The sequence below is a fragment of the Neovison vison genome, chromosome 9, assembly GCF_020171115.1.
Source record: "Neovison vison isolate M4711 chromosome 9, ASM_NN_V1, whole genome shotgun sequence".
Taxonomy (NCBI): Eukaryota; Metazoa; Chordata; class Mammalia; order Carnivora; family Mustelidae; genus Neogale; species Neogale vison.
In genome coordinates this window covers 99,197,682-99,211,599 of record NC_058099.1, presented here as the reverse complement: position 1 = coordinate 99,211,599, position 13,918 = coordinate 99,197,682, and the positions used below count along the sequence as shown (strand labels likewise).

General features: G+C 41.2%; 1 pseudogene; it reads left to right on the top strand.

Annotated features, from left to right (window-relative positions):
* The first annotated feature begins 5,931 nt into the window (after positions 1–5,931).
* Positions 5,932–6,125, top strand: LOC122916798 (annotated as a pseudogene).
* Positions 6,126–13,918: the final 7,793 nt, after the last annotated feature.

Genomic DNA, 13,918 nt, shown 5'->3' with positions numbered 1-13,918 from the left:
CCGGGGTCCTAACGTTAATGAACCCAGTCCCCGTCAGTCCGAGTCTGTGTTGGCTCGTCCAGTAAAGTCTGGATCCCGGTTTGCCTGGGTTTCATGTCGGGTGGAGGATTTGAATGGTTTTGGCCCTCGATTTGGGCATTCATTCTTCCAGTGCCCCATTTCCTTGCAGTTCGTGCATTGGTCCTTTCTGAGGGTTCTGCATTGTTGAGACTGTCCTCTTAACCGTTCTGGGGGTCCTCATAGTTGGAGTTTTGTTGAAGGGCTGCAGTCAACAGGGTGACCTTTTGTTCTTTTCAGCCTTGCATTTTGCTACAGTCTCTTGCTTTCGATAGTCCTCACTGGCTATTCCTAGTAGCTGGGTGATGTTCATCCCAGCAAACCCTCAAGTTTTTGGAGCTTGCGACAGATATCAGGAAATGACTGTGTCATGAAGGCTGCATTTACCATCCATTGGTTTTCGGGTGCTTCTGGATCAAATGGAGTGTGTATGCGGAAAGCCTCGCAAAGCCGCTCCTAGTATTACCAGGAGTTTCTTCCCCGTCTTTTGAGTCACGTCAGCTGTGTTTGACGTGCTAGTAGGTTTCTTGCACCTTGTCAGAGACCTTGCAGGATGACTTCCTGGTCGCACCTGCTGGCATTATAGCCTTCTTCCATATTGAAGTCCTAGTCTGGCCGATAGTCTTGTGCAGACCCCTGAGCCCAGCTCTCGGTACTCCGAACACCTGCTGGAGCCGCCTCCTCAAGCCACTTACGCGCCTCCTGAAGGATTCTTCTCTCCTCGGTGTTGGACAAGGTGCGAAGGAGCTGTTGACCGTTAGGGCCAATTTAATATTAAAACCTATTTAACTATTAGGGCCTGCTTAGCCAGAGCGACTCCATATTGCCCAGGTAGCCATATTGTTGTTTACATCCACGGACTTCATTCTGGGAATAAACACCCCCGTAGTTCCTGGTATGGTTCCGGGTATCGATTCCGGAACTAAACGCCTTAACAATAGAAGCCACCTACCTTGGGTCTGCGGTGACGCCCTATAAAACCAGCCTGTGAGATCGGGAGGGGGTCGCTCTCTTCAGAGGCAGCCCTGGCTGGTCAGTCTGACTTCTAATGCTTGGCATGGAATAAAGCTCTACATAACTTTCACTTTGTCTCAGTCTCGTTCCCTTGGCCGGTCAGTCTGACTTCTAATACTTGGTATAGAATAAGGCTTTGCATAACTTTCACTTTGTCTCAGTCTCGTTCGTTTGATAACGGACCCCAGCATTGACGATCTTCCCACGTTGGTCGGTGGGTTTGGAAGATGGCTTCCATGAGGTCAGTCTTTGCCGGCGGTTTCCTGAATAAGCGGGAGTATGACGTCTGCAGTTTAGGAGGCCGGTAGTGGTGAAAGGCTGATAACAGATCATGGGCCCACCTGGTTGGGGGGTGCCATCTGCACCAATCTATCCGGACCTGAAGTCTCATAGAGGGGCATTTTGTAAGCTGGGATCTCCCACGTTCAGAGACAGTGCGTGGTGTTTCGGGGTTTGGGTTCTGGGGAGGTATCCCCATTACGAGTAGTTGGGGGCAGTACAGAGGCTGGTAGTGAGACCACTGATGGTTGGGGAATTGGAGGGAGCAGGGAGACTGCGGCCCTTGGCAGAATCAGAGGTGTCGGAGAGGCTGCAGTTGGCACTGGAATGGGGGAGGCGGGGATGGAACCGGAGGCGGCGGGGAGACTGAGGGTGGCGGGGTGCCAGGTCCCACTTCAGGAGCAGTTGGGGGGGCGGAGGAACATGCAGTGGTGGGAGCTCTTTCTCTGGGTCCCTCCGATGTATGGCTTTATTCCGAGTACTTCTGTTTGGTTGAGCGACGAGGATCCTGCACTGTCCCCTACTATTAATGCAGACCCATACCCATGGAGGAAGGGTTCTAGCTATTTCTAACCAGGAGTCAATTTATGGAAATTGATCTGGGTGCCCTGGGTTTCCCATGACCATGTGATAAACACGTCAGACGGTAGGCAAATCTAAGGTTCCTTCTGAGGGCCATCCAACATCAAAACTAGGCCATTCTAGCTTGCAGAGGGTCCTAAGTTTTCCCAGGGTCATAGGGACCCCATAGTCACTGCTGAAGCCCTTTATAAAGTTGTTTGTTTTTTTTTTAAGATTTTATTTATTTATTTGACAGACAGAGATCACAAGTAGGCAGAGAGGCAGGCAGAGAGAGAGAGGGAAGCAGGCTCCCCACTGAGCAGAGAGCCCGATGCGGGGCTCGATCCCAGGACCCTGAGATCATGACCTGAGCCGAAGGCAGAGGCCTTAATTCACTGAGCCACCCAGGTGCCCCCAGTTTTTAATTTTTTGAGAAACCATCACCCCATGTTTTCCTGGCCCTGTGGGGTTTTGTTCAGGTTCTAAGGGGTTCCTAGCCCTACAGTAGGGGTCCCCAGACCCTGCCGGGTACCCTGGATGGCTGTGGCCCAGAGTCTTGCACACCATTTGGGGCAGGCCTCTCTCGGGAATACCACTGCTTCTCTGTTCTCTTCACTGTTCTCACTGTTCTCTTCAGCGGGAGTCTGGGAACCAGGCGTCCACGGTTTGCTCACTTATCTCTAGTCCCGTCCCATCCCCTACATTTGTAAAGTAAGACCCACTTGTAGGGTTGTTACTGATTTTCCAGGCAATTTTGAGAAGGAAAATAAAAATAAAGTAGAAATTCCATTAAGGCTGAAGGAAACTAGAGGATGTCACCCCACAGTATGCCTTTTGAATGAACATAAAGAAAATAAGCCTCACTGAGAATGGGCTTGGGAGGCCCTGAAGGGGGCGCTTTCACACAGGCACTTGCACCATTGGCAGAAGAAGAAAATCACGTTGACAAGGGAGAACATTTTTCACATAGGAATTTCATCTGCTGCTTTATTTGTGTATTTATTTTTTAAATTCCAGTATAATTAACATACAGTGTTATATTAGTTTCAGGTGTACGATATACAGAACCAACAATTCTAAACATTTCTCAGTGCTCATTAAGTAAGTGTACTCTTGGGACCCCTGGGTGGCTCAGTGGGTTAAGCATCTGCCTTTGGCATAGGTCATGATCTCGGGGTCCTGGGATCAGCCCCCATGTCAGGTTCCCTGCTCATCAGGGATTCTGCTTCTCCCTCTGCCTCTGCCCCTCCCCCAGCCCCGCTCATGTTCTTTTTCTCTCTCAAATAAAAAAATAAAATCTTGGGGCGCCTGGGTGGCTCAGTGGGTTAAGCCTCTGCCTTTGGCTCAGGTCATGATCTCAGGGTCCTGGGATGGAGTCCCACATCGGCCTCTCTGCTCAGCAGGGAGCCTGCTTCCTCCTCTCTCTCTACCTGCCTCTCTGCCTACTTGTGATCTCTCTCTGTCAAATAAATAAATAAAATCTTAAAAAAAAATCTTAAAGGAAAAAAAAAGGTAAGTGGACTCTTAATCCCCATCACTTGGTTCACCCATCCCCACAGACCTCCCCTCTGATGACAGTTTGTTTTCTGTAGTTAGAAGTCAGATTTTTTGTTTGTCCTTTTTACCCTTAATTTGTTTTGCTTCTTAAATTCCACATGAGTGAAATCATATGGTAATTGTCTTTCTCTGGTTTATTTCACTTGTGATTATACCCTCTAGATTCATCTATGTTGTTGCAATTGGCAAGATTCCATTCTTTTTTATGGATGAATGATACTCTGTTCTGTTCTTCATTCATTCATCTGCTGATTGACTTGCAAATATTGAACCACCTCTTGATCTTGGTGAATGATCTTTTAAATATATTGTTGAATCCTGTTTGCTAATATTTTGTTGAGGATTTTTGCATCTATGTTCATCAGAGGTATTGATCAGTATTCTGGGGTTTTTTTAGTGCTGTCTGTATTTGTTTACAGTATCAGGGCAATGCTGGCATCATAGAATGAATTTGGAAGCCTTCCTTCCTCTTCTATTTTTGGGAATAATTTGAGAAGAATGGGGATTAACTCTTCTTTAAATATTTGGTAGAATTCAAGAGCCTGGATGGCTCAGTTGGTTAAGTGACTGCCTGTAGCTCAGGTCATGATCCTAGAGGCCCAGGATTGAGCCCCACGTCTGGCTCCCTGCTTAGCTGGGTGTCTGCTTCTCCTTCTCCTACTGACCTCTCTCCTCTCATTCTCTCTCTCTGTCCCTTCCTCTCAAATAAATAAATAAAATCTTTAAAAAAAAATAAAATTTGGTAGAACTCACTGGTGAAGCCTCTGGTCCTGGACTTTGGTGTATTGGAAGTTTTAAAATTACTGATTATTGAAGTTTTTAAATTAAATTGCTGGTAATTAGTCTGTTTAAACTTTCTGTTTCTTCCTGCTTCAGTTTTGATAGGTTATATATCTTTGTAGGAATTTATCTATTTCTCTAGGTTGTCCGATTTGTTGGCATGTAACTTTTCACAATATTCTCGTACAATTGTCTGTATTACTGTGGTGTTGGTTGTTATTTTTTCTTCTTCATTTTTTACTTCCAGTTCTCTCTCACTCTCTTTTATGAGTTGGCTAAAGGTTTATCAATTTTGCTCATTTTTTAAATGAACCAACTCCTTGTTTTATATATATGTATACATATATATGTGTATATATATATATAGAGAGAGAGAGAGAGAGAGAGAGAGAGAGATGTCTATATATATGTTTTTATATCTGCTCTAATCTTTATTATTTCCTTCCTTCTGCTGGTTTTGGGTTTTGTTGTTCTTTTTCTAGCTCCTTTAGGTAAGGTAGGTGGTTTATTTGAGACTTTTCTTGCTTCTTGGGGTAGGCTTGTATTGCTATAAACTTCCCTCTTAGAACAGGTTTTGCTGCATCCCAAAGATTTTGGACCATTGTGTTTTTATTTTCATTTCTTGTGGGGGAGGGGAGGAGTATTGTATACAATGAAATTAGATAACCCAGATTAAATGGACAAATTCATGAGAAGACATGGATTCTTAAAACTGACTCAATAAGAAACAAATTTTGAACAGACGTATAGCAAGTAATTAATAATCATAAAGCTTCCACAAAGAAAACCTAGGAACAGAGAGTTTCACTGGTTCATTCTTCCAAATGCTTAAAGAAGTAACATTAATCCTTACAAACTCTTTCAAAAGGTAGAAGAGGGGGGAACACTTTCCAGCATGTTCTATGAGGCCAGTATTACCCTGATACCAAAACTAAATAAAGATATCACAAGAAAACTTCAAACCGATATCGTTTATGAATGTGGATTTTTAAAACTTACCAAAAAAAAAAAAAACCTAGCATAACGAAGCTAATACCAGACAAATGAGAAGACAGGCCTCTCCATATTAGGAGAAAATATTTGCAAAAGACATATATGATAAAGGACTGTTACCTAAAATGGGAAAATGATCAGAACAAATAATTCGATAAATAAGATATACAAATGGTAAATAAACATATGAAAAGATGCTTCGTGTCATATGTCATTAAGAACCCCAAATTAAAGTCACAACAAGGTACCACCGCACATCTATTAGAATGGTGAAAATCAAAAACACCGACAGTATCAAATGTTGGTGATGATGTAGAGCAAGGAAAAAAGCTCATTTATTGCTTTCAAGGAGGCAGAAATGGTGGAGTCACTTTGGAAGAAAGTTTTGAAGTTTCTTGCAAAACTAAATACCCTCTTAATGTTCAATTCAGCAACTGTGCTCCTGTTTTGGTATCTACTCAAAGGGGTGGGAAGCTTGTGTCTACACAGCACCAGCAGGTGGATGTTTATAGCAGCTTTATTCCGTAACTGCCAGAACTTGGAAGAACCAAGATACCCTTTAGTAGGTGATTGGATAAATAAACTTTAGTACATCCAAACAATGGAATATTACTAAGTGCTAAAAAGAAATGAGCTAGTCCACTTTTGTGCTACATGTCCTGGGCATCTGAGGTATTAGTAGGCAGCATCATGGATTAGGTGATGCAGTTCATTGAGCCAAGTCGGCAGTTTGAGAAGGACTCAATTTGTCCGGTTAAAAGATGCACTAAAAATTCCAGAAGATTGCCATGGCAACAGCAATAGGTTTTGCTATAATGGGATTTATTGGCCTTTTTGTGAAATTGATCCATATTGCTATTAATAACATCATTGTTGGTGACTGAATACCTTAATTTTTTTAAAAGATGTATTTACTGGGGCGCCTGGGTGGCTCAGTGGGTTGGGCCGCTGCCTTGGGCTCAGGTCATGATCTCAGGGTCCTGGGATCGAGTCCCGCATTGGGCTCTCTGCTCAGCAGGGAGCCTGCTTCCCTCTCTCTCTCTGCCTGCCTCTCTGCCTACTTGTGATCTCTCTCTGTCAAATAAATACATAAAACCTTAAAAAAAAAAAAGATGTATTTACTCATTTTAGAGAGAGAGAGAGCAACAGAGAGAGCAAGTGCAGGGAAGGGCAGAGGGAGAGAGAGAAACTCAAGCTGATTCTTCACTGAGCTCAGAGCCCAAAGTGGGGCTTGAGCTCAGGATCCTAAGATCAGGGCCTAAGCCCAAACCAAGTCATTCATTCGCTCAACCAGCTGCGCCACCCAGGGACCCTGAATACCTTTTCAGAAAAATTTTTCATCTTGGGCGTTGGTGAACAGTGAGGATTTGAGAAGCTCCTGGAGTAAAAATTTGCCTGTATGTTTTCTGTTTTTCTTTCATTTCTTTTTTGTTGTTGTTCCAATGTTTTGTATATTAAAATAATTTCAAAATTGGGGCGCCTGGTTGGCTCATTGGGTTAAAGCCTCTGCCTTCGGCTCAGGTCATGATCCCCGCATTGTGGATCTCAGATCATTGAGCCCCTCACTGGGCTCTCTGCTCGGTGGGGAGCCTGCTTCCTCTTCTCTCTCTGCCTGCCTCTCTGCCTACTTGTGATCTCTGTCCGTCAAATAAATAAAAAAAATCTTAAACATTTTTTTTCAAAATAAAAAAAGAAAAATAAGCTATCAAGCCATGAAAGGACATAAAGGAACCTGAAATGTGTAATGCTAAGTGAAAGAACCAATCTAAAGAAGGCTACATACTGTGCAATGCCACCCTGGAATACCCCAAACTATGGAGACAGTAAAAAATTTAGTGGTTGTCAGGAATTAGGGGAAAGGGTTTGAATAGGATAAGCACAGAGGATTTCTAGGGCAATGAAACTATTCTATATAATAGTGGAATGGTGGGTACATGCTATTAAGCATTTGTCAAAATCCATAGAACGTACAACACCAAAGTAGTTCTTAATGTAGACCGTAGACTTTGAATAATAATGATGTATTAGTGTTGGTTCATTGATTCTAATAAATGTACCACTCTGGAGCAGGATGTTGTTGGTGGAGGAAGCTGTGTGTTTGTGAGGAAAGGGAGTATATGGGAACTTTGTTATTTTCTCCTCAATTTTATCATGACTATAAGACTGCTCTGAAAAATAAAGGATGCTTTTCTCAAAAGAGCTTATGCATAATGACTAAGTGAGATTTATCCAAGGAATGCCAAGTGGGTTCAAAATAAGAAAATCAAGCAGTGTAATATACCATATTAATAAAGGACAAATTCCACATGCTACTCCATAGACACAGAAAAGAAAAACCACATTTAACAAATCCAAAACCCTTACAGGATAAAAATATCCAACAAAATAAGAATAGAAGGGAACTTCTTCAACCTAGTAGAGGCATCTGTGAAAAATCCCACAAGTGATATCATGCTTAATGGTGGAAGACTGAAAGTTTTCTCCGTAATATCGGGAACAGGACAACCATGTCTGGTTTCTCCACTTCTACTTAGCATTTTACTGGAGGTTCTAGCCAGGGCTATTAGACAACAAGAAGAAATAGAAGGCATCTAGATTAAAAGACAGATGTAAACTATCTCCATTTATGGAGGACATGATTTTGTATGCAAAAAACACCAAGGAATCCACATGAAAATGATAAAAGCTAATAAAAGCGTTCAGCGATGTTGCACTGAAAACTACACAAAACATCATTGAAAGAATTAAAGAAGATCTAAATAAATAGAAAGGCAGCCTATCTTCATGGAGTAGAAGACAATATCTTTAAGATGGCAAAACTCCCCAGATTATGTACATATACATTACGGTCCTTACAAAATCTAGTTCACTTTTTTTTTGTTAAAGATTTTATGTATTTATTTGACAGACAGAGATCACAAGTAGGCAGAGAAGCAAGCAGAGAGAGAAGAGGAAGCAGGCTCCCTGCTGAGCAGAGAGCCCAATGCGGGGCTCGATACCAGGACCCTGAGACCATGACCTAAGCCGAAGGCAGAGGCTCAACCCACTGAGCCACCCAGGCGCCCCTAGTTCACTTTTTTTGTAGAAATTAACAAGATGATCCTAAAATTCATATGAAAATGCAAGGGACCCAGAATAGCCAAAACAATACTGAAAAATAGGGATAAAATTAAAAGATTCACATTTCCTGGTTTCAAATTTTACTGCAAAGCTACAGTAATCAAGACTGGGTGATACTGGGGATGCCTGGGTGGCTCAGTTGGTTGGACGACTGCCTTCAGCTCAAGTCATGATCCCGGAGTGCCGGGATCGAGTCCCGCATTGGGCTCCCAGCTCCACGGGGAGTCTGCTTCTCTCTCTGACCTTCTCCTCACTCATGCTCTCTCTCACTGTCTCTCTCTCAAATAAATAAATAAAATCTTAAAAAAACCTGGGTGATACTGGCATAAGGATAGACAAACTAGTGGAATACAATTGGTAGTCCAGAAGAAAAGCCCATATATTACGGTCAGCTGATTTTTGACAAGTGTTCCAAGACAACGCAAAAAGAGAGAAATAGTCCTTTCAATAGATACGCTAAGACAACTGTATATCCATATTCAAAATAATGAAGTTGGACCTCTGTCTCAAACCACATCAAAAGATGAACTCGAGGGGCACCTGGGTGGCTCAGTGGGTTAAGGCCTCTGCCTTCAGCTCAGGTCATGATCCCACGGTCCTGGGATCGAGCCCTGCATCAGGCTCTCTGCTCAGCGGGGAGCTGCTTTCTCCTCTCTCTCTGCCTGCCTCTCTGCCTTCTTGTGATCTCTGCCTGTCAAATAAATAAATAAAATCTTAAAAAAAAAAAGATGAACTCGAAATGGGTCAAAGACCTAAATGTAAGAGCTAACCCTATGAAACTCTTAGAAGAAAATACAAGTCTTTGTGGTCTTGGATTAGTCAATGGTTTTTTAGATATGATGCCTATAGCAAAAGCATCATATCTTTTTTCATTTATGCTTGAAATTTGAAATGAAATTTGTGCTTCAAAGAACACTGTCAAGAAAGTGAAAAAAACTCCCAGAATAGGAGAAAATATCTGCAAATCACATATTTGATAAAAATGTAGCACCCAGAACACATAAAGAACTCTTTCAGGTCAACAATATGAAGACAAATATCCCAATAGACAATGGGGAAAGGGCTTGAAGATATACAAATGGCCTACAAGTGCATAAAAATATGCTCAACAGTATTAGTTATTAGGGAAATGCAAATCAAACCACTGTATGCTCACTGTATCAGGGTGACTGAAATTAAAAAAGATGGTCAACGTATTGGCAAGGATGTGGGGAAATGGGAACTCTCATACACCTCTGGTGGGAATGTAAACAGGTGCGCCACTTTGGACAACAGTGTGGCAGTGACTCAAAGAGTTAAACATTGTTACCATATGTCCATGCAGTTCCACCCCTACATATATACCTAAGAGAACCAAAAACATAATTTCACACAAAAACTTGTACACAAATGTTCATAGCAGCGCTAACAGAACCAAAAAATGGAACCAATCAAAATGTCCATCACCTGAGGAATGAATAAACAAAATGAGGTATGCCCATATGATGGATATGATTTATTCATAAAAAAGGAATGAGATACTGATACGTTACAACATGGATGAACCTTGAAAACATGCTAAGTGAAGAAAATCAGACACAAAATGTCACATATATGATTATATGAAATGTCCAAACTAGGTGAATTCATAGAGATAGAAAGTGGATTAGTGGTTGTCCAGGGTTGGGAGAAGAGATAAAGGGGGAATGACTGCTAATGGGAAGGGGTGGAGACCACAGAGGTAAAGTTCTATTCTCTCCACCTATCAGTGATAAGGTACCATCACAACTTATCACTAGTGATGTCAACCTTGATCTCCTGGCTGAGATGATCTCTGTCAAGTGTCTCCCCTGCATAGTTCTTTTAGTCACTTTCCGTACTGACCTCTTTGCCAGGAAGACACAATGTACCATGTGCACAAAGGATTGGGGAGTCACGCTGCACCTCTGAGATGAGAGTATCTATATAAATTATTTCTTCTGCATAAGATACTTTCCATTATCCTCCATCTGTTTATTTATTCAATCATTTATATTACCATGGATCCATGGACATTTACTTCTACTTGGGGTGATAATACAATACTACATTATTTATTTTGTCAGTTGAACAGTTACAGCACTGGCTGTTGGGAGCTCTTTGGTTAGCTTCTGTGAACTTTTTTTTTTTTTAAGCATTTTTTTTCTTTTCATTTTCAGTATTGTCTGTGACAACTTTGAGAATGACTTCAAACAATGATATAATTTTGCTTTCAAATATCAAACAATTTTTAAAACCCAGGTGGAGAAGAAGAATCTATTATATTCACCAAATATTAACCCATTCGGCTCCTCTTTTTCACTCCCGACATTCCCTGCTTTCTTCTGTTATCATTTCCCTTCTGTCTCAAGGACTTCCTTTAGCAATTCCTCTAGGTGAGGTCTGCTAACAACAAAACCTGTTTTCTTTCCTTTGAGAACGTCTTCATTTCCCTTTCATTTTTGATGGATTTTCTCACTGGATATGGAATTCTTCTCTTAGCACCTGCAAAACGTGGTGCCACTTCTCTGGCCTCTGTGGCTTCTGGTGAGAAATCACGGTCACCAGAGACATACTCTTGGTGGACAATGTATCGTCTCTCTGTGGATGTTTTCAAATGTTCTTTTCCCTTTAGTGTCCAGAAATTTGATTATGATGGTTCTGGGAATGGATCTCTTTGAGTTTATTCTGTTTGGGGTTCACTCAGCTTCTAAAATCTGTGCATTATCTCCCCCTCCCCCAGTTTGCGAAGCTTTCTTGTTATTTTTATCCTAATGTTTTTCAAATACATTTTATTTAGTTGAGAGGGAGAGAGAGAGCATGAGGGGGGAGGCAGAGGGAGACTCAGGAGCCAACTCACTGCTGAGCAGGGAGTGCAATGTGGGGCTGGATCCCAGAACCCAGGAACCATGACCTGAGCTGAAGGTAGATACGTAACTGATTGAGCCACTCCAGTCTTTTTAGATTTTTAATTAAAAAAAAGTCATTGTGGAGAAAAAAGAAATACATAGTTTACCATCTGAATAATTTCTTTTGTGTTTTGAACCATTTTTAAGTGTATAGTTCAGTAGGGTTAAGTGTATTTATATTGTTGGGCAACCAATATCCAGAACTTTCCATTTGGCAAAATCGAAATGCTATACCCACGAAACAATAACTCCCTATTTCCCACATCCCACTCCCTTCCAGTCACTAGCACTGACCAGTCTGCTTCCTATTTCTATGAATTTGACAATTCTAAATAACTCATATAACTGGAATCCTACGGTATTTGTCTTGTGACTGGATTAATTCACTTAGCATAATGTCCTCAAGGTCCATTCATGCTGTAACATCTGTCGGAATTTCCTCCCTTTTAAAGAATAAATACTTGTCTATTGCATATATATGCCACATTTAAAAATCCTCTTCATCTGTTGATGGACAGCTGGGTTGCTTCCTCCTCTGGGCTGTTGTAAATAATGCTGGTATAAAAACAGGTGTACAAATATCTCTTCAAGATACTGCTTTCACTTGTTTTGGTTATATACCCCAAAGTAGATTTGCTGGATCATATGGAAGTTCTATTTTTAACTTTCTGAGGAACCACCATGCTGTTTTCCACAGCGGGTGCACCATTTTACATGCTTTTGTGTCTAGCTTCTTCACTCAGCATTGTTTCTGGATCATCCGTGTTGTTGCCAGCAGCGATGCTTTGTTCATGCTCATTACTGTGTGGTTCTCCATTGGGTGAGTATTTCAGTTTACTTGTCCACGCTACTGTAGACATTTAGGTTGTTTCTGGGTTTAGTGTATTAATGAGTGCTGCTATGAATCTGCGTCTCCCTCAGGAACATACATATATTCACTTCTGCCACATTTAAGGGATGGAATTACTAGATTATGTATATGTGTGTGTGTGTCTATCTATTTATCTGTAAATATGTAAAATCGCCATATGAGTATGACAAGCTAGTATCAAACAGTGTTCAAAGTGGTTTTATGAACTTGCACTCACATCAGCAGTGTGTGAGTATTCTGGCTGCGCTACATCTTTGCCAGCATTTCGTATTGTCTCTCTTTTTCATTTAAGTGATTTTGGGTGGTTAAAGCAAAATTATGAGCTTTTAAACGATTTATTTATTTGTTTATTTAGAGAAGAGAGCGTGAGTTGGGGGAGGGAGAGACAAGCTGACTCCCTGCTGAGCCTGGAGCCTAATGCTGGGCTCAATCCCACGACCCTGAGATCATGACCTGAGCTGAAATTAAGAGTCGGACGTTCAACCAGCTGAGCCACCCAGGCGCCCAGTACAATTATGGTTTTAATTTGAAATTTCCTGATGGCTAGTGAAGTTAGCACAGAACTTGTCAAACATTTATTGGCTATTTGTGTATTGCCTTTTGTGAAGGGCCTACTCTAGGTTTTGCCCATTTTTCTGGTAAGGTTGTCTGCTTCTCAATTTTTTTATGAGTTCTTTATAAGTTCTAGATAGGAGCCCTTAGTCATATATATGTATTTTGGTATTTTCTCCCTTTCTGTAGCTTTCCTTTTCACTCTCTAGTGGTATCTCTTGAAAGACAGAGGTTCTCACTATTGATAAAGTCCAATTTTTCATGTTAGTACTTACACTTTCCCTTTTAGTACTTTCTATAACCTCTTTAAGAAAAATCTTACTTAACGCAAAGTCATTAAGATACTCTGTTTTCTTCTAAAACCTCATTGTTTACCTTCCATATTTAGTTTTTGCAGTTCATCTGGGATCAGTTTTTGTGTATGGTGTAAGGTTTGGGTCAATATACGTTTTTTTCTTCATATGACCTTTCAAATTATCCAGGACTATTTTTTGAAGACCATCCTTTTCCCAAGCCACATCCTTTTCCTCACCATTTGTAATAGCTACAAAATATTCCATGCTAAGGCACTCCCGTAATTTATGCACCCATTCTTCCGTGGGATATTTGGGTTACTTTCTGGCCTTTGCTATCATTAGACAGGGTGAACATTCTTGTATGGACATCAAGGCATTCTTCTGCAATTTTTAAAACAAAGGTGGAACATCTGAGCTAGAAAATATTTACCTTTTTGAAAAATTAATAAATGATAAGGTTCAAAACACAATGAATACAAAAAGGCCCAGAGAAACCTTTACCTCCTACCCTGTACCCAGTTCTTCCAGTCCTCCACCAGTTAACCACAGTTCTGAAATCTTGTGTATCTTTGCAGTTATCTTGTAATGGATGAACAGACATTAGACTTTTTTTTTTCTTTTCTTTACACAGCTAGGGGCACATTGTATGCTCTGTTCTGCATCTTGTCTTTTTATACAATGTATCTTAGAAGTCTTCTTATTGCTGCACATTAAAAAGCATCCTTGTTCATTTTTAAGACCACATATTCCACTAGATGGGTGTGTCATCATTTAGGCAATCTCTTACTGTGGACATCTGTGATGTTTACTATTTTTTGCTCTTCCCACAGTGCTGCAGTGAGTAACTTTGCACAGGTCATCCCACGTGTGTGTAGTGTATCTGCTGGGGAATTTCTGGAAGTGGACTCCCTGAGTCCAGGGATATGCATCTG